We start from the raw sequence: 22257 nt of genomic DNA, 5'->3' as shown, positions 1-22257 counted from the left end.
GGTTCCATCTTGGTAGGTTGTACGTGTCCGGGAATTTATCCATTTCTTCTAGATTTTCCAATCTGTTGACATACAATTGTTCAAAATAGTCTGTAATGATCCCTTGTATTTCTGTAGTATCAACTATCATTCTCCTTTTCTGTTTCTAATTTTATTTCTTTGGGATTTCTTTTTGTTTGCTTAGTGTAGCTAATGGTTTGTCTATTTTATTTATCTTTTCAAAAAACCAATATTTTTTTCTTCATTTTTATATTTGTTAGTTTCAAGTTTATTTAGTTCCTCTTTGATCTTTGTTATTTCTTTTCTTCTACCACTTTTGGATTTGATTTGTTCTTGCTCTTCTAGCTCATCGCAGTTCGTTGTTAGGTTGTTTATTTTAAATCTGTTTTTTAAATGTAGGAGTTCATTGTTATAAACTTTCCTCTTAATACTGCTTTTGCTGTATACCATAAACTTTGATATGTTGTGTTTCTGTTTTCATTTATTTCAAGAAATTTTTAAATTTCCTTCTTCATTTCTTCATTGACCCATTGGCTATTCAAGGGCATATTGTGTAATTTCTATGTATTTATACAGTTTTGAAAGTTCTCCTTGTTTTGTTTTTTTTTTTTTAATTAACTTTGTGTTCTAGAGTACATGTGCACAATGTGCAGGTTTATTACATGTGTATTCACGTGCCAAGTTGGTATGCTGCACCCATTAACTCATCATTTACATTAGGTATATCTCCTAATGCTATCCCTCCCTCCTCCCGCCTCCCCCCTCCCCACAACAGGCTCCAGTGTGTGATGTTTCCTTTCCTGTGTCCAAGTGATCTCACTGTTCATTTCCCACCTATGAGTGAGAACATGCGGTGTTTAGTTTTCTGTCCTTGCAATAGTTTGCTGAGAATGATGGTTTCCAGCTCCATCCATGTCCCTACAAAGGACATGAACTCATCCTTTTTTATGGCTGCATAGTATACCATGGTGTATATGTGCCACATTTTCTTAATCCAGTCTGTCATTGATGGACATTTGGATTAGTTCCAAGTCTTTGCTGTTGTGAATAGTGCCGCAATAAACATACATGTACATGTGTCTTTATAGCAGCATGATTTATAATCCTTTGGGTATGTACCCAGTATTGGGATGGCTGAGTCAAATGGTATTTCTAGTACTAGATCCTTGAGGAATGACCACACTGTTTTCCACGATGGTTGAACTAGTGTACAGTCCCACCAACAGTGTAAAAGTGTTCCTATTTCTCCACATCCTCTCCAGCACTTGTTGTTTCCTGACTTTTTAATGATCGCCATTCTAACTGGTGTGAGATGGTATCTCATTGTGGTTTTGATTTGCATTTCTCTGATGGCGAGTGATTATTGTAGCAGGACTAGCCGCAGACAAAACATGATGGGAGGCTACATGCATCAGCTAACAGAACAAAACGTTTTACAGTGCTTTCTCAGACAATGTCTGGAATTTACAGATAACACTAGTAGTTTGGGTCAGGGGTTAATATTATTATTATTATTTTAACCACCAGGGCCAGGTGGTGGTGCCAAGGTCGTCTAGCTATTTATCTTACTTCTGTTTCCTTCCAACTTTTTGTTTTCTCCCCCTTCTCCTGTCTTATAAACTAGGGAAAAGGGGAGACGGGAAAAGTTGGGAAAGACAACAGGAGAAGTGGTGGTCTCATTCTATATTATGAGCATTTTTTCATGTCTCTATTGGCTGCATAAATGTCTTCTTTTGAGAAGTGTCTGTTCCTTGTTGTTGATTTATAGCTTTATTCTGTTAGAGTCTGAGAGTATCCTAGATGTTATTTCAATTTTAGAAAAAATGTATTGAGAATTCTTTTGTAGCCTAACATGTGGTGGATTCTAGAGAATGTTCCATGTGCTGAGGAGAAGAATGTGCATTATGTATCTGTTGGATGAAATGTTCTGTAAATGTCTGATAGGTCCATTTGGTCTACACTGGACTTTAAATTTGATGTTTTGTTGTTATTTTTTGTCTAGATGACCTCCAGTGCTGACAGTGGGATTTTGAAGCTCCTACTATTGTTGTGTTGGTGTCTCCCTGTCTCTCTCTGTCTCTCTCTCTCTCCATATATATATATATATATAGATAGATATATATATATACGCACACGTATATATATGTGTGTGTGTGTGTGTATATTTATGTATATATAAATTTATTTGAGACAGAGTTTTGCTGTTGTTGCCTAGGCTGGAGTGCAGAGGTGCTATCTCAACTCATTGCAACCTCCACCTCCTGAGTTCAAGTGATTCTCCTGGCTCAGCCTCCCAAGTAGCTGGGATTACAGGCATGTGCCACCATGCTGGGCTAATTTTTTGTATTAGTAGAGAGAAGGTTTCACCATGTTGGCCAGACTGGTATTAAACTCCTGACCTCAGGTGATCCACCTGCCTCCACATCCCTCCCAAAATGCTGGGATTGTAGGCATGAGGCACTGCGCCAGACCTCTCTTTCTATTTAGATCTACTAATATTTGCTTTATATATCTGAGTGCTTTGTTGTTGGGTGCACATATACTCGTAATTGTTATATCCTTTTGCTATTTTGATCTCTTTATTATATAATTACCTTTTTGTCTCCTTTTTACAGTTTTTGACTTAAATTGTGATTGATCTGAAATAAATATGGCTACTCTTGCTCACTTTTGATTTCCATTAATGTGGAATGTGTTTTTCCATCCCTTCACATTTAGTCTATGTGTGTCTTTGCGGCTGAACTGAGTTTTTTGTAGGCAGCATATAGTCAGTTTTTCTTGTTTTAAATTCATTCAGCCCATCTGTATCTTTTAATTGGGAATCTTGGGATTATTTTGCTATTGATATCACAGTCCAGACATTAAGATTTTCTCACTTAAGTTGCTTTACACAAATTAATATGAAGAGGAAGTAGAGTTTTTCTTTTGTCCTTTTGAAGAGAGTGATGGATTATTATTTTCACTTCATGCAAGTGAGGGACTCACCATGCCTGTTGGGATTTTAGAATTTCTTTCCTGTTATTAGGAACAGCAATGATCTGTAATGGGTTCCTGGAATCATCCAGTGATGGTCTGAATATCTTAAAACTTTCCTTTCATGTCTCATTTTCTATTTCTCCCCTAGTAGCCATGCACCTGGGGCAGGACCTGGCCTTACATTTCTTTGGTTTCTTGATGATTTTTCAGGTTTAATGTTTGACACAGTTAGGAGTCTGGATAAAATCAGTCCTTCTGGGAAGTGTGTAAGTCAAACAAGGACTTTCTGGTGACGTTATACAGGTTTCCCATGCCCCATGAGTACAGGAATAGCTCCCTGGGGAAGGAGAATGGGCACATGATGGCAGGGAGCCATTCTGGGATGGTCCCATCGTTCTGCAGGAATTGTCATGCGGGAAGAAGAAGCACGTGGTGACTGAGCTGGTAGTGATTCTGCTGATAGTTTTGATCGTTATGATTTGCTCCTGAAAGGTGATGTGGGATGAACTGCAATATTTAGAATGCTGACATTCCTTGAAACAAAGATATAGAAAAAGGTTTATAATTGCATGATGCCTTGTAGTTTTCAGCTGCTCTCATGTGGATCCTTTTTCGTGCTTCTGAAATGCTTTCCCAGGAGAGAGTGTTGTTCTTTGTATATAGATGAGGAGCCTGGGTTTCAAATGGTTAGGAATTCAGTGCATGCATTGGAATCTTTAGTTTCCTGGAACATTTTCTATTCAAGTATAGACCACATGGCCTCTAAAGGCTGGCTCATTCTTAACACCGCGATTGGTTATCCAGCCTCACGTCTGGGGTGGGTGGCAGGAACTCCACAGCCATCCTGGGTGCTCTGGGGTGGGGTGGCTGAGCTGTGGCAGCTCCTCCCAGATGAGCAGCAAGGCTGGGGAAAGCTCATTCCATTCCCCTTGGTTCTAACCAGGTAGAGGCTTACACTGCACGTTTCCTTAGCTGGGAACCTTTAGAACTTTACATTTAAATCTAATCTGTGATCCAGGGGGTAGACACATGGGTATTCACTGTACAATTCCTACATTTTTTGTATATTTAAAATTTTTTTTTATATGTGTCATGGACGACAAAAGAAATGAGACCCCTTTGAGTTGGCTTTTCTGTATAGCATCTTCTAGAATCAGGAGGCTGGACAGGGTTTAGTTTCATCAGAAATCTGAATCTTTCTGGTCAAGAGACGGCACTATTAAGTTCTTGGTTGTGTGGTTTCTGGGAAAGAAATATTCTAAATGAGTTCCAGGAATCACCTCTGTGGGATTTCTACAGGAAAAATGACCACTCTTGAAGCTTCACTGTCACTAACAAGAATAATGGTGACGGTTTCTAAGCTGTCTCCAGCCAATCTTTAGTTCTTTTATGCAGAGTGCTTTTATTCCAAGTGAGGTGCCCTTCTGTTTAATAGTGACCTGCAGTTATTACAGGGATTGCAGCTGCATTTGATGGACGTGAACCTGCTCATCTCTGGCTCCCCAGCTTCGCCTCTGGGGTGCGTGGCAGGCGCTCCACAGCCATCCTGAGTGCTCTGGGGTGGGAAGTCTCTAGGGGGAGTGGACAGTGCATGGCCAGGACGTTCCTGTCCGACGTTCCACACTGGTGTGTGGGCGTCTCTGCCCTGTTTCCTCTGTCCGTGCATGTGTGGCGTTTCCTCCGTTCGTGCATCTGTGGCCTGTTTTCTCCGTGTGTGCCTCTGTGGCACGTTTCCTCCATCCATGCGTCTGTGGTGTTTCTTCCATCCGTGCGTCAGTGGCATTTCTTTCGTCCCTGCGTCTGTGGCACTTTGCCTCCCTTCATGCGTCTGTGGCGCTTTTCTTCCCTCCGTGCGTCTGTGGTGTTTCCTCTGTCCGTGCATCTGTGGTGTTTTCTCCGTCTGTGGATCTGTGGCGTTTCCTCTGTGAGTCTGTGGCCTGTTTTCTCCGTCCACGCTGAAGGCCGTCACTTCTCTCTAGTCACCACTTACTGATCGCTCCCTGTTGTGGTCCGTGCCGGGGGTGGTGGAGAATGAAAGAACACACAAAAGACAAAGACACACAGAGAACATGGCGGCCGCGCTCAGAGCCTCCGCCTCACTTTATTTATACTCCATAAACCCCACGTCAGCAGGAAGAATGCAATGCAAAACAAACTTTCTTTTCCCAGATGTAACCTTCTACTCAGTTCTTTGTTTCTATGCTCTTTCTTATCTGCCCGCCTTCTTGGCGCCTACGGGAGTTCATTAAAAGTTCAATTGGAGATACTGTCCTTGAGCCCTATCTATTCTCAGCATACTGTTTTCAAAGGCCCCTGCATTTCCCCCCCTTTTTTTTTGTTTTGCCTCAATCCTAAAAAGGTAGCCCATATTTGTTCTTGTGTTTTCTTTTGTTTTTGGAGGCGATGGAGGGAGCATCGAATCACCAAAAGAAGTAGACCCAATCCAAGTGCCCAAAGCAATATACTTCCAGAGATTGTAGAAGTCCATATCTTCATCTGGGTCCATGGGTTAAAGCAAGGCGCTGACCCAGCTCCTGAAGGGTTACAGTTCCGGACAACACATGTAATTGTTGTCGAAATGCTTCGGAAATGTTCTGAGTGAGCTCCTGGATGTCCAAACTAATATTTTTATGGCCTACTAATAATTTTCGGATTACAGTCCAATTTTGAGAGATGTTAAAAGGCACAGGCGTTACACAAAATTGAGTGGAGTTCCAATCACATTGTAATGTCATCCGAGTACTGAGTACAGTGAGCTGATCTCCAAGCCATGTCAATGCTTGCTCCATGTTGTCCAATCTTTCAGCAAGTTGAGAATCAATGTTTCGTTGTTGAAGCCATAACCGGTGAGATTGTTCGTGCCATTGCTGCATAAATTCAGCATTTTGTATGCTTTGACGAAGAGCGAATCCTGCTATGGCTGCAGTGGAGACGATGGCGACAAGGCTCATCACCGAGGCAATTATAAGTCCAAGGGCACGGAGGGTTCGCTGGAGAGAAGTCCAAATATAAGTCTCAAGAGGTGATGCCCCCCATGGTCGCGTAAGGTTAACAGGTAGCCAAATTTCCTTACGAGCCCTGAGGATATAAATATCCTCAGTAAAATTGTGCCACCAGGAATGATTGAGGCAAGACAAAAATGTACACATATCTGTACAATTAACAGTCCCCGTAAGATTATCCCATGTCAAATTTCCTGCTAATAATAGGTGGGGCTTACGGACACAAGCAATAATATATCAGGAGGTATTCCGATATAACTGAATATGAAAGGAGTTATTCGGGTTAGAAAGATAAAGGGGCATATTCCCCACAAAAGTGCTAATGGCATCGCCTGCAACTAACAACTTCCAAAAATAACTCTGTACTTCAGGCCTCCTTCACGCCATACCAAGGTTTCATTACTGTTAGCAGCAATACTTTTATTTACCCATTGTCATTTCAAAGGTATGTGACTAAATTTTGTTTGAAAATCACCGTGCACACTTCAATCAGTTATTTGCATCCCGTTGTATTCTAATAAAATCCGGGGTTTAGTTCCCCGACATTATTGTCACTCCAGCACCTCAATATTAGGAGAAACCTCTAGAATAGGACAAAAAAGTAAAGAACTAGGAATAGTTTCATTACTATATACAGTATGATTATATTAAAAACTTCTAGCTACAATAATAACAGTATTAGCAGCCACATGACTATGATTATAACGAACAGCCCAAGCTTCATGCAATTTTCGGAGACAATGAGGACTATTTCCCATACATATTGGAAGTCCTTCCACTCCAAATTGGTATGTGCTGATTATAATTGCTGTTTAACGTTCTATGTTGTCCTTGTCCATATGGGGGATGGCATCCAAGTAATGTTATTGGTGAAAACCTTAATTTCCGCCTCCTCTCAGGCGACTCCCTGATACAAGGGTGGAAAGGGAATATAAGTCCAATATTCATACAAAGCCTCACTAAGAGAAATAAGTCTCCCGCCGAGGCACATCTAACAAAGGAAGAAATGCATGCTGAATCCAGTTTTCTTTTCAACAGGGTTTCAATCATCTTGTAGGAAACCACTCAGGTCCACTCCCTGTAAGGACAAGAGCATAGCCCCGTCCCTGTTTTAGAACTTGCCCTTGAACATGCTTACCTTCTTCATTAGGATACCAAACCTTTAAACTGTCAGCAGGGACTATCACCGAGGGAGTTGAGGAAAGATGGGTTACGACAGCAGAGTCTTGCAATTGTCTCCATTGATTCAAAAAAATTAAGGTAAAAAGAACCTTCAAAATCTGGTTTCAAAATCTGGTTTCTGGGGGGCTCATTTCCCCCTTTTTGTTTTGTTTTAATAGTTAAGTTTTTAAAGTTAAATTTGTGCGCTCAATGATGGCTTGACCTTGACTGTTGCCCAGGATACCGGTGATATGTTGAATATTGTATTGCTGTAAGAAAACTTGTAATTTACGAGAGACATAGGCAGGGGCATTATTAGTTTTAAGTATGAGGAATGCCCATGATGGCGAAATAAGCTAAGAGATGAGTAATAACAGAAATGAGAAAAGGTATCAATGGTATGATGAACATACTTTAATCGTCTAAAAGAAGGGACACCTCGTGGATTAACCCCAGGATGGAAGGATGGAATGCTCAAAGGAGCACAGGAAGGACAAGCTCGAATAAGAGAACGAGCTTGTTTATGAGTTAAATGAAACCATCGTTGAAGGCCAGAACTATTAGTGTGATGTAGAGTATATTTTTGTTCTGCAGCATGTAGGTGGCCGATTAAAAGCAAATCAATCTGAGTATTACCATGAACTAATGGTCCAGAAAGTTGAGAATGAGAACGAAGATGAGTGATGAATAAAGGAGCTCGACGTTGGCTCAAAGTAAAGGATAACAAAGAAAAGAATTTCTGAAGAGAAGAAGTAGTACAAAGAGGTAAAGTGGCCTGAGAAATATAAGAAGTAACATAAACGGCGTATTGAGAATCACTAACAATGTTACAACCAGTAGTAGGGAAATCAAGTAAGACCATGAGAATAGCAAACAATTCTCCCTATTGCACCGAGGGATAAGGATAAACTGTAACTCAAGATTGATGAAGCTTCTTGCCAAGAATCAGAAGTTGCAAGAAGATAAGTGATCTGACTATGAGTGAATTGAGAGATAATTAAGGAAGGATCTCCTCCCCAAAGTTGTCGACAGTGATGCCGTCCTTTGATGATCAGTTCAGCTAAACGATCGATATAAGTAGCCAAGCGTTTAGATATTTTATTGGACAAAAAGATCCATTTTAGTGGTCGACTAGTTTGATGAATCATTCCTGTGGGAGAAGGTAAAGTATGAAATAAACAAAAGGAAGGGCCTTTTGAAGTTGCTCTTCAACAGGCTGGAGTTCCTGTAAAGCCAAAGGAGTTAAATGCCGTGAGTTGTCCAAGTGACTGTCTCCTTCTAGAATAGAAAAAAGATGTTATAACTGATATGTTGGTATTCCTAAAACAGGACGCATCCAATTAATGTCTCCTAGAAGCTTTTGAAAATCATTTAATGTTTTTAAATGATCACGTCGAATTTGAATTTTTTGGGGTCGAATATTTTGTGCCCCCAAGGTATAACCTAAATATTGATAAGAAAATCCAGTTAAATTTTTTCTGTGGCAATATTAAGTGAGTAGAAAGAAAGCTGAGTTTGTAATGATACAAAAGCATCTTGCTGCTTTTCTCTGGTTTTAACTTTGTGGGATAAGGGCAGGATTAGGAAGACCAGGCTGTAAACTTTCCCTAGGTTTAATGTAAACATTTATAATTTTAAGACAAGACAAAGACAGGAATTCCATGCAGAAATACGTGGCTTTATATTCCTCTCGGCCATTTGTTTTTTGACTTACTCTTTTAGAGTCCTAAGTATTTCTTTAAATAATAGTCACTGTTTCACCTAAATAGGAGTGGTGGCTATGAGTTTAAAGGATTGTAGCCCATTTTGAACATCTTATTTTTGGCAGCTGAGGAAATATGAGGAATGTTTAAAAAAGCAGCAAATTGTTGTGAAAGATCTTGTTCCCAAAAATTAATATTGATAGGAACAATATAAAAATTAAAAAAAACACTTGACCTTGTTGACCTTTAGGACCGACACAGGTTAAAGGTTCTATGTCTTGATAAATCACAGAAGCAGCACCCAAGCCAGTGAGTATAACTGAAACTTGTCTTTTTTCCCATTGTATAGGCCACTAATTTAAACAAATAATAGACATATTCACCCCCGTATCAATTAACTCTTTTAAAACTATCCCATTAATGTGCAATGAACATAAAGGCTTTTGATTAGAAACTAAAGTTTCCCAAAAAACAGTTTTTTCTGTGCTACGAAACCCTCTCTATTGAGAATACGTTCCCCTGCCTCTAGGCGTATAAATTGTGAAACTTGTACCAAAATAAACATTTTATTAGTAATATCATGTCCTTTTGGCAAAGGGCCACACACTCTAATAGCTAATTTATATACTCCTCTATTAGGAGACAAAGTATAAGGCTGAGTAATAGCTAAGTCAGCAGCGGCGCTCTGCTTAGTTGCCGCATAAAGCTGAGAAACTGGGGTAAGGTGTGGGATCCTTAAGGAGGACTTGAATTTATTCCTTAATGTTGTAGGCCATTGCTCACTGAATATTGTAGTAGACTTCTATTGTAATTGTTGGGGCCCCAAGCCTGTGGGCCCCAGCTCCCGTTTCCCAGGAGAGGAGACAGTAAATTTCCACTTTTATCAGTTTTGGAACGACATTTATTTGTCCAATGTCGACCTTTACCACAATATTTGTACACCTCTGAAGGCAGCTTTCTGCCTTGAGGGATAAAAGTGTTCAATTTTTATGACATTCTTTTTTTTGAAATGTCTAGGTTTACCACACTGCAAACAAACACCTTGTCTGTTAATTCCTTTTAAGGCTTTAGACAAAGCTCCAGCAAATAATTGAGCATCATAAATAGCCCCTCCAACACTAACACAAGTTTTAATATATTTATCTAAATTGGCCCCATTGGCCTTTAACGATTTTAACAATTTTTAACAGTCAGCATAAGCATTTTTAAAAGACAATGTTTATAACACAATTTTTGAAGCAAGGCCAGCACCCACAATTTTGAAGACAGCATCCTGAAGACGGGCTACGAAATCTGAATATAGTTCATTTGTGCCCTGTAAAATCTTCACAGAGGAAAGGGAACATTTTCCTGTTATCTCTACCTTATTTCAGGCCCTTAAAAACAAAGTCTTGATTTGAGTAAAGGCAACATCATCTAAACCAGCCTGAGCATTAAGAGTAGCATATTGGTCCGTGCCTGTGAGTTGTTCCTCAGTGGGTCCAGGGGGATCACACATAACATTTTTTCTAGCCTATACATGTGCCTTGTTCATTTACCAGCTGTGCAATTGTAACCACTGAGAACGATCAAGAAAAGCCTTCCCCAAAGTCTTCCAGTCTATAGGAATTATCAAATTTTCTGATGAAAAATATCAAGAAGACCAAGGATAAAAGGAGATTGAGGTCCATAGTTAGAAATGGCAGCTTTCATTTCTTTTTAAAAATTTAATTTGTAAGGCATTAAATTGGACATTATTGCCACCATTTGAAAACTGAGCATTAGGAGCAAAAGAAGCACAAATAATTGGAAACAGATCCAGCTCCTTAAAATTTTTTTTTTAATTAAAAGTATATATAATATATAATAATAGTCATATCCCCAAATATAAAGAATCTCAACATATTAATAAGAAAAGGCAAATAACCCAACCAAAAGTAGCAGAACAAAGAAATGACAATAAACCTATATGTCTAACATCATTACTCACTAGGAAATATGTATATTAATACCAAATTGAGAATCATTACATACACAATACAATGGTTAAAATTTAAAAACACAGAAAATATCAAGAGGTAGTTAATGTATTAAGCAGCTCGAATATTCAACTTCTGTTTGGAGTGTAAATTGGTGGAACCTATGCACCCCTATAACATAACAATTTCCTAGCTGGGGTTATTAATACTATATTAATATTAATAGTTAATATTAATGTGTTTATTTATTGACTATTGAAATACTCATAATATTTTAACAAACAATAAGATATACATATACACTGGTTTTAACATATTAAACAGGTGTTTAGTATAAATTTAAAGTATGTCTGATGTGAACAGGGCTTCAACTTTGCCAAACAAAGGTAAAGATAAGGAAGCTGGGGGGTTGGAGGCACTGGAAAATCCTCTTTTAACAGGGCAGAATGAAAAGAAACAGGGAAAGCTCGCAAAGGTGTATTAGAAGAATATATCTGTAATATTTGTTGAAGCATTTCCGTAATACACTGCATGTCAGAATTTCCCTTAGAAGAAGGAAGAGCTGGCTTTTTCTCTTCTCCCCCTTTTGCTATCCCCCCCATCCTCTGTTATCCTGGCACAAATGGGCTCCATTTCAGATTTATTTTATTTTTATTTTTTCCAAATCCTCAGATATCTTTCCTCCTGTGGCTACATTACCACACTCTGAATCAGTCTCAAGTAACTCTAATGTCTGAGTGATAGAGTCACACAAGGTCCACAATTTTAGAGGCATAATATCCCCTAACTGGAGAGCTCTAAGCAGAGTTTTTACTACCTGTAACCATTCTCTGCGATTCAGCTGCACTTTAGTCTGATACTGAAACCAGTAACAATGTTGTTCAACATGGGCAAACAATCACTTCAAAGTCTTTTTCTTTCACTTTTACTCCTATAGACAGCAACAGTCCTTGAAACAGCCGTAAATATTCTGAGGCCAGAGAGATGGAATTCCCCATAATGAAAGCTTAAGAAGGTTCCCCTTAACAATATCCGGGCCTTACCCGCCCCTAGGGGGTTCCCCTTCTTGTTCTCCCCTACTCACCCGTGCTGACCCTGCTCGCTGCGCCACTTGTTGGGGTCCGTGCCGGGGGTGGTGGAGAATGAAAGAACACACAAAAGACAAAGACACACAGAGAACATGGCGGCCGCGCTCAGAGCCTCCGCCTCACTTTATTTATACTCCATAAACCCCACGTCAGCAGAAAGAATGCAATGCAAAACAAACTTTCTTTTCCCAGATGTAACCTTCTACTCAGTTCTTTGTTTCTATGCTCTTCCTTATCTGCCCGCCTTCTTGGCGCCTACGGGAGTTCATTAAAAGTTCAATTGGAGATACTGTCCTTGAGCCCTATCTATTCTCAGCATACTGTTTTCAAAGGCCCCTGCAGCTCCCTGTGTGCTGAGCCTGTGTCAGGCGTGTGGCGTGTGTCCCCTGTGTGGCAGGGGTTTTCGTGACACACAGGGACACACGCTTGGGGAGCTGCAGTGATGGGGTCATAGCCACGCAGCTCAGCCCTCGGTCTGAGGGTCTTGGTGCCCACCCAGCTCTTCCCGAAGCAGCCTCAGGGCAGATCCCAGCTCTGCTTTCTCTCCTCGAGATACCTCATGAAGTAAACTAAGCAAATCGAAAGTAGGAAACAGTTGTGAAATGAGGCCTGGTTTCAGGTGTGTGTGGTCATTTCTCTTTACATGTTTACTTCACATACCCCAAATGATATACTTTCCAGCTGGTATAACAATGAATTACCAGCCATTACTGGTACAAAATTCCAGGAAGGATATTTGAGGAGGGCATAGTCTCAAAAACGTGCTTAATTTTCACAGTTGTGATTTGCATGATAAAGCTGTCAGGACTGTGACCTTCTTTTGTTATCTTATTTTTATTTTTAGACCCTTGGGAGGAAGTTATTTAGTGATTACTTATAATTGTGAAAATAATGTAATGATTACAGAATCTCATTAGAATAAATATTATATTTTCTGTTCCTTATGTCAATGAAATCATCTTAATCCAGGCCGATGTTGGCAGGAATTGTCACGTTTAAAATGGGTAAGATATTTATGTGATGTGACGACCTCCCGTATTGTCTCTGGAACATATCAGAACTTTCATCTCAATTCTCACTTGTTGACACCCTACCCTGTTTTGTAATTATTCGTTTGCATCAGAATTTTGAATCCACGTACCTGAGATGATACTTACGTATGCATGTACGCATGCATGTGTGTGCATGTGTGTATGCGTGTGTATGTGCGTGTCCACGTGTCCATGTGCACGTGTATATGCATGTATGTGTGTGCATGTGTACGTGTGTATATGTATGTGTGTATATGAGTGTACGTGTATGTGCATATGCGTGTGTATGCATGTATGTGCGTGTGTGTGCATGCATGTGCGCTCATGCACACACGTGTACATGTGCATGCACGTGTGCACGTGCATACACGTGTATGTGTGTATGTGTATGCACATATGTACACACGTGTGTACATGTATAGGTACGTGTATGCATGTGTATGCATCTGTGTGCACACAGATATACCTTTTCCTTTCATACAGGCTGTTTTGAGTATTGCTGTTAGGCAGTGACAATTTTCTGTTTCCTCAGTCAGAAAATGGGTAGCTCATCATTAATAAAGATGAGCATTCAACATCAGGAATAACTAAATACAAATGAAATTGTCATATTAAATAAATAAATTCCAAAACAAAGGCAATGTTCTGTACTATGTGTTCACATTGAACTTTCTTATAAAAATTGGTGTGAATGTTTCCCACTTATTGGAAATCACATGACTAGTTTAAGCCAAAACGTGGAATATTAATTAATTCTATTTTCAGATCACTTTTGCATATTTATGATTGATCTGTTCTGCTGTTCTGGAAGCTCTGAAAACCACTCTGTCTTACTCTAGCTGATGCCACGGTTGTGAGAATTCAGGGAAACAAGGTGTTTGCCAGTTTAAGTATTTTAGATCTCAAACTGCCTCTTTTCTGCATCATAAACCAGTCTTAAAGAAAGACATAGTGTGACTTGTAGTGGATTATGTCAGTTTTATTTTCTGTGGCTGAATCATCACTCTACGTTGTGAATTAATGTTATTTTTCAGATCGTCTTCATAACACAGGGAGGTTCTCCAGTGTTGAGTGCAGGTTCAGTGAAAGTACTAACACTGTTACTACGGACTTAAACAGACTTGTTTTCTGAGGTGATAACCTTGGAGTCAGGCATTCAGTGTCCGCCCATCTCTTGGTTCCGAGTTCTCGGTCCCCTCCCGCTCTCCTCCCCCTGTACCCTTACTACTGTCTTACCTTCTTTTTGACTCCTAGGCCCTCGGAAGATGGTGTGTTGGGGGCAGGTGCCTGCTGTGAAACTTTGATAACTTTGGGAGAGAACTTTTTCTTTGGAGCAAGACCCCTCTCAATAAACTTTCAGTAGCCTGAGTATCATCTGTTGTGTGAACTATTTGTGGAAAATGTTCAGCATTTTTCCTTGGATTTTGACTGATCTTTCTCCACCTGCCAGTTTCTTCTCAGTTTGCCATGTCTGTACCCTCACCAACCCGTTCCAGCCCTGGTTACGTGTAAAGTATTTGAAGCAGAGCTCTGCAGATGAGAGAGTGTGTGTCACCCCCCGAGTTCCCTTCCTGGCCTCTGAGTGTCGGTTGTGTTTTGTTCCGAGGGACGACTCTGAGGCTCCTGGCCCCTGTTTTGGAGCACCACACCGCAAAGTGGGTGTAAAATGAAAAATGGGTTTATGCTGTATTATAATTCATAGAGTAGATGATAAAAATGCTTGAATCTGAACAGCAACTGAAAATGAGGACATGGTACCAGTTTGGATGTTGGACGACTTTCTTGAAAAAAGCTTTCATCAAATTTAGAAACTGTGCATGTGCTGTTTTCTATTTCATACTTAGAATCTGTATAGTGTGTGTTGTATGAATGTGTTGTATGAGTGTGTTGTGTTGTATGTGAGTTGCATGGGTTGTATGTGTGTTGTATGTGCATATTGTGTTGAGTTGCACTTATTGTACGTTTGAGTGTTGTGTGTTGTATGAGTGTGTTGTGCGTGTATTTGTGAGTTGCATGCTTTGTATGTTGTATGAGTGTTGTGTGTTGTATGTGTGTATGTGTATGTCGTATGTGAGTTGCATGTATTGTGTGTGATGTATGAGTGTTGTGTGTTGTATCAGTGTGTTGTACATGTGTTTATGTGTTGCATGTGTTGTGTGTTGTATGAGTGTTGTGTGTTGTGAGTGAATTGTACATGTATTTGTGTTGAGTTGCGTGTGTTGTGTGTATGTTGTATGTGTTATATGTTGTATGAGTGTGTTGTACGTGCATGCTGTGTTGTGCGTGAGTTGCATGTGTTGTATGTGTTGTATGAGTGTATTGTATGTGTATGTTGTGTTGTGAGTTGCATGTATTGTGTGTACATTGTATGAGTGTTGTGTTGTACGAGTGTGTTGTACGTGCATGTTGTGTTGAACGTGAGTTGCATGTGTTGTACGTGAGCTATATGAGTGTGTTGTATGTGTATGTTGTGAGTTGCATGTATTGTATGTATGTTGTATGAGTGTTGTGTGTGCATGTTGTGTTGTGAGTTACGTGTGTTGTGTGTTGTATGAGTGTTGTGTGTTGTATGAGTGTGTTGCATGTGCATGTTGTATGTGAGTTGTGTGTTGTGTGTGCTGTATGAGTGCATTGTTCATGCGTGTTGTGTTGTATGTAACTTACGTGTGCTGTATGTGTGTATGAGTGTGTTGTACGCACATGTTGTGTTGTGAGTTGCATGTATTGGTTATGTGTCGTATGAGTGTGTTATAAATGCACATTGTGTTGTGAGTTGCATGTATTGGGTATGTGTTGTATAGGTTGTGTGTGTTTGTGTGCAGTGTGTGTTGTCAGTGTTGTATAAGCACATTGTACATGCGTGTTGTGTTGTGTTGCATGTGAGTTGCATGTTGTCAGTGTGTGCCATGTGAGAGGCGGGGCATCCACATGACTGCTCCTCAGTGAGTCCTGCCTTGCAGCCCCTTCGAGCTTGTATCTTCCCGAGCAGCCTAGAAGCAGCAGCCTGTTTGCCTCTGCCCCTCCCCAGGAGACCTCAGCCAGGTCCTGTGCTCAGCCCCCCGCTGGGCAGTCTGCCTCTCTTGTCTCTCTCTCTTCTCTCTCATCGTCCTCCTGTGCCTCCTCCTTCTCGGGACCTGCATCCTTCCTCTGTGCTTCCTGGCAAGCCACGCTTGGGACGTTGGAGTTCAGGCTGTCCTCCAAACCGTTTGCTCCTCTCTGAAGAGCGCCCCCCTTGACTGGCCGTGAGCAGCTGGAGTGGATTGCAGGGAAGGGAGGTGGGTGTTCCTGTAGAGACGCCAGGGTCTTACCTGGGGAGAAGGGAGCCTGCACTGGGCAGGCCACCCTCCTGAGGAAGGGGATGGGGTGGGAGGAGGCTCTCGTGGACAAGGGGCCCACCTCCTGCCCTCCTTCCCTCTATCCCAGTCTGTTGTGAGGGAGGGCGGGACCCTAGGTGATTTCTATGCAGATCTTCAATTATCCACGCTGTGAAACAAATACTTCTGTTTTTAAGATCAGAGGAAATCTCCTTTGTTTGTCTGCCTTTTATTTTATTTTACGTTATGTTTTTTTGAGAAGGAGTTGCCCAGGCTAGAGTGCGGTGGTGTGATCTTGGCTCACTGCAACCTCCACCTCCCAGGTTCAAGCAATTCTCCTGCTTCAGCCTCCTAGGTAGCTGGGATTACAGGTGCCCGCCACCACATCCGGGTAATTTTTGCATTTTTAGTAGAGATGGGGTTTCACCATGTTGACCAGGCTGGTCTCGAACTCGTGACCTCAAGTGATCCACCCGCCTTGGCCTTCCAAGGGGTTGGGATTACAGGCGTGAGCCACCGTGCCCGGTCTGTCTGCCTCTTAGTTAGAACCTGTGCATTTTATGTTTTACATTTCACTTTTCTGGGTCAGAACAGTAGTGTTTCTTTTTCGTAGTGTTGCTATGAATGTCCTTTACGATTAGGAGACTGGGTTGGCTGCCCACTGGAGAGTGGTATCACTGGGTCAAGGTCACCATCTGCCCCAGCAGCGTCCAGAGTGTTTAGAGTCTTTCCTGGACGTAGACACCCTTTTGTCTGACGTTCAGATAAAACCAATTACTGCATTCAGTTAATCAAAGAGGTCAGAGCTGGGAACCGTTAGTGCACATCCACCTCTCCCGAGGGTGTTCACGCCTCTTCCACGCGGGGCTAGGCTGCTGCTGAGCATGGTTCTGCTGGCTGTGGCTGTGGCCTCTTTCCTCAACCACAGCCATCGCAGGCCTGCCACAGTTTTTATTCTTCTAGAAGAGAATAGGCAACACAAGAGAAGCAAGGTATGTTAGATATGAAACCGTTAAAATTATTTCCTCAAACATTGTATATATTTTTTGCTCACACCTAATTTGATAGCAATTTTAAAAAGATTAAAATGAAAAAAAAATTCCCCTATATTAAGTCTTTGAAAGGCATCCAACTTAGTTTTCATACAATTATTCACTCTTTGGAGTCATACTTTATTGGTTTCAGTAATGTGTAAGAAATGCACCAGCATAAACAGATTTAGGAGCAAACAGCAGCTTCGTAATTATAGTTCAGCTCGTGGGGCCCAGCTGTGGGGGTGCAGCCTGTGCCTGCCTGTGCACCAATAGGGCTGGTCACCTTGAGCATCTGGGAGTGTCTGGGTAAGTGAGGTCTGGGCAAGGCAGCATCCACACACCTGGGTAGTTCTCACTTTGTCCACGTTATCCGACAATGCCACAAAATTATCAAGTAAGTGTTCTCCAAGCGCATATTCAGTTAGTGTTTGGAAAGTGCATAGGTACCTCATACAGCACCTTTAAGAGGAGCTAGGAGCCCAGGAATGAGAGCGGGTGTGAGACCTGTACTCTCTTTGCATAGATAAAATATGCATGTGCATATCTGAGGCCAGAAAGTTAGATTGGGGCCAGAATGTGGAAGTCCTTACCTGTGGGATACTAGGGAACCACTGAGGGTTTCGGAGAGAATCGTGTCTCTGATGTGCGGCATGCCGTGGAGCCGGGGGGTGACAGGGCAGGCTCATGCAGGGCACTCGCCGTGGCCGGAGGAGGAGAGAAGGCAGCCAGTGAGCTGAGCAATTCGGTGCCTGGGTCAGGAGGGGAAGAGGGAGTACAGGAAGGCGGATGAAGCTGCGAGTCTGCACCCCGAGGTCGCCGTTGCGCTTTGCCGGAAATCAGGAGAAGCAAGTGTGGACCTGACTCAGAGATACTTAGAGACACCACTGCAAGCTGCAAGTTTGGAAATACAGGAGGAGGCTTGGGGAAAATCTGGAGCAGGGAGCATTTGGGAGCCTCTTAGGTAGAAGTGCACGTCAAGTAGCCAGAGTGTGAGGTGTGCATGTCTGGAGAGAGGAGGCCAAAGGAAAGCCCACATTTGGAAATGGAGGAAGGGTTGGAAGACCCAGAGAAGGCCCTGCTTAGAGTCCAGAGAAGAGCTGGATGGCGCAGTTCACGAAAGCCCAGAGCCGAGAGTTTCCAGGAGAAAGTCCCAAGTGTTGCTGAAAACCAGGGGGCAGGACTCCAGTTGGAGCCTGTGAGGGGAGCCTGGCGGCCCTGATCCCTGAGAGCAGCCAGAGCCTGGGTGTCATGGTGGAACTGGGTGGGAAGTGAGTGCAGGAAGCAGGTGGAGATGGTCCTTCAAGGCCTGGTGCTTCACACAGGTAGCCAGCTGTGGACCGAGACACAACTGGAGAGGGGCCTGAACCCAGAGCATCTCCAGGTGGAGGAGGGAGCCAGGAAGGGCAAAGGTATCCGGAAGAAAGGTGGCAGGCATGGAGCCAGGTCCCCAGGGAGGCTGCAGTCTTCTTTCCCTGTTCATGGACTGGTTGTTGGTTATTTTGAGTTCTCAAAGTCGTCCACTCGGTGCGGTCCAGAGAAAGTTCCCAGGGTCTCAAGCCGGAGCAGGCCTTGTGCTTTTCCGAACACTGTGCGTGTTGACTCAGGGTTACCGTCAATGGCTAATTCTAGCGTGTCTTTTGTTGAAGTCTGCAGAAGAGCCTCAACCAGCACCGGCTTTTGAAGAACTTAGAAAACTTGTGTTCTTCTGATTCTGGGATTTTTGCCTGAAATGCCTCGTATATTTTTGGCTAGGTGTTGTTAGCACTTGTGTTACAGCATTTGGAGCTCTGTAGTTTTGTGATGTGCTAGCTGTGAGGATGTTTAAAATTAGATTCCTAGAAATCAGGTTATAGGAGCTCTCGGCCATGCTTCATGGGTTATGTTTTGACCCCTCATAGTGGACCCCGTTGCAGTGGCTATTCTTAGTATTTGTGGAACACCTGACTGGTGATGCTAGGAGAATGTGATTTGTTTTCTTTGTAAGTCTAAAGTCTAATGACCTTGTAGAGTCTTTATACCCATCTCTTATAAATCAGCTTTAATATACTTGAAAATGTCCTCATTGTGCCCTTGAAAAGCAGGCTCACATTTTAAAAGTCATCCTTTTAAAATCCTTTTCTGCAGCCTGTGCCCTTTGTCTGTTTTGTTACCTTCACTGCAACATCATGAAACAGGGACAAGGGCTAGAATCTGTTTCATACACAGAACTTGAAACAGGGACAAGGACTAGAATCTCTGTTTCATACACAGAGCTGAACTGTGCTGAGCGACCTGCTATGCTGACGTCTGTTTCTGTCATGAGAGGGAACCCAGGCCTCTTGACTTTTCCTTTTGTACATTTTCAAAAAGAATATTTTTTCCTCTCTTGGGTCCATTCCATTGTGGGATTCTCTCCTAAGGCTGTTTCTTTGCGTTCCATTTTGACAAGTATGATTTAGTTTCCGAGATGATGAAAGGGCAGTGAAAAGGCCTGGGAAAGAGAAAGCAGGAAGAGAAGGAATTATCTCATGATTTCAGTCAGAAGGAAATCACTCAGACAGAAACGCTATTCCAAGTGGGTCAGATCCCAGGAAGTGGGATTGAATAAGTGACATGGTATCGCACAACTCTGTTTTACATTCTTGCTGTTGCCAGGGGTAACGAAAAGAACGAGTATATTCATTCCGAGGTCAAATATATATCTTTGCTGACTCTGACTATAATTAGCAGAATTCGTTCAGTTCAAGTTTGAGAATACCTTTACAGAAGAGGGTCTTCGTGCCCATGTGCCTATTTCTATTTATATGTTCACACGTATTGGAGTATAAATGTGTGTGTGCTGTGTGTGAGACCTCATTATTTGAAACAAGAAATGTGCAGTAGAGCTTGTTAATTACGGGAAGGTACATTTGGGGGATAAACCACTTTGTTTAGAATTGAATAATGGGGTCTTTGAGGGATGTATATAAGTATGTGTGTTTGCATTTATGTGTATGAAAGTGTATATTGCATGTATATGTGTTGTGCATGTATGTGTGCCTTTGCGTGTAATGTACATGTGCATGCATGTGTATATGTGTGCATGTGTATTTGTGTTGCATGTATGTGTGTGCATGTGTTACATGTTTAGGCACGACTGCACATATGTGCAAGTAGGCATGAATGGATGCTCATGTGTATATAGTTATACATGTATATTTGTGCATGTTACGTCTACGCATTTACATATGTATGTGTGTCAGAATGTGTACGTATATGCATGTGTGTTTGAGTGTTGTGTGTATGCTTGTGCGTGTGTGTTTGAGTGTTGTATGTTTGTGCGTGTGTGTTTGAGTGTTGTGTGTATGTGTATGCATGTGTTATGTGGTGGTATTATGTGATTATGTGAATGTGTGTGCATGTGTGAATGTATGTATTGCATGTAGGTGTGCGTGTCCATGTGTATGTGTGTGTGTGATATGTGTCTGTGCATGCATGCATGTGCACATTTGATTTGTGAATCCTCTCTGGGAGGGGCATGTTCCTGGAGACAGTGCATGGGATCCTCCGCTGTCCTCTCAGGGAGAGAGACATTATGAAAGTTCGAGCTAGCGGGTCAATGGTATTTGCCAGGAGGTCTGGCTTATGATTGGTATTTCTAGTTGCAGACATGCAGGTTGAGCTTTGCTGGACTCAGAGGAGGGTCATTGACTCTGCCCACTAAATGATACCAGCGTCTCTGCTGCTTCCTTTTTGTGCCGGCTTCCCAGAGCTGAGACAGCTGCTCTCAGACGCATTGTACTTTTCTCTCCATAAAAATCTGCAGCATTTGTTAGCAGTCCAATAGCAGACCGAGTGGCAGGTCCAAGGGTAGGTCCAGCGTCAAGTCCAGCATCAGGTCCAGCGGTAGGTCCAGCATCAGGTCCAGGAAGAGGTCCAGCGGCAGGTCCAGTGTCAGGTCCAGCGGCAGGTTCAGCCAACTTTCCACATGGCCCATGTGAAAATGTACCCTCTCCCTTCCATTTTTTAAAGCAGTAGTTATTAGTAGAGCCTACTGCCATTTCTCCTTGAGCTCCTCACAGTGGATGGTAAGCATTTGCTTTATTAAAGCAAAGTTCCGTGCTCTTTGTGCTAAGTCTCCTCTGCCTTTCTGTGAGAGGCTAGAATTGGGATTGACCCTCAGCTGTGCCAGAGCCTTGGTACCTGTCTCAGTTCTGGAATCTACTCTGTGCTTGTTGCCTTCCATCCACCGACAGCCGTCTGTCTTCCTGTCACTCCTTCAACACGGAGTCCAGCAGAGTGCACACAAGTGAGCCTGTGTGAATGCTGGTTTTGTAGGATCTTATCGGGACCTTAGTCATCTTTTCACTAGGAAACCAGACACTGCAAAGGACTTAAAGAAAAGCCCAAAGAAGCCGTATCAGTAGAATCATAGAGACAGAATCCTACAACCATAGGAAATGGCATTGATTATCATGAAATGTGCATTTATGTGAGGCATAGTAAAACATCACATTTCTTACTGGGTAAGAGCTTGGAAAAGAGATTATGAAAGTATAACTGACTCTACTCTTGTATCGTAGAACATGGTAAAATGATGCAAGGTATTGTATAGAATGGAACAAACAGAATAGAATTATATAGAGTAGCGCAGAATAGAACAAATAGCATAATGTTATATAGGGTAGCATAGAATAGAAGAAACAGTGTAACATTATGTAGTATAGTATACAATAGGAAAAATCGTATTACATGGTCTAGAATGGAACAAGTGGGATAGTATTGTAGAGTATTCAGTTGAACTAATGACGTAGTATTGCATAGCATAATACAATCTAGATTAGAACACACAGCATAGTATTAATATTACGTAGTGTGGTGTGGAATAGTAGAGTCGCATGGCACAGAACAGAGAGGATAGTGTTCTGTAGCACTGATGCAGGAGTTTTGCTCTTTAGCTCAGCTGGGTCCAGGTTCTTGTCTAATGACCAGGAAGAAACAGGCACGGGGACATCGAAGAGTGAGTGCAGTG

Source organism: Macaca mulatta, chromosome 13, assembly GCF_049350105.2.
Source record: "Macaca mulatta isolate MMU2019108-1 chromosome 13, T2T-MMU8v2.0, whole genome shotgun sequence".
Classification (NCBI taxonomy): domain Eukaryota; kingdom Metazoa; phylum Chordata; class Mammalia; order Primates; family Cercopithecidae; genus Macaca; species Macaca mulatta.
This window is presented reverse-complemented; position numbering follows the sequence as displayed.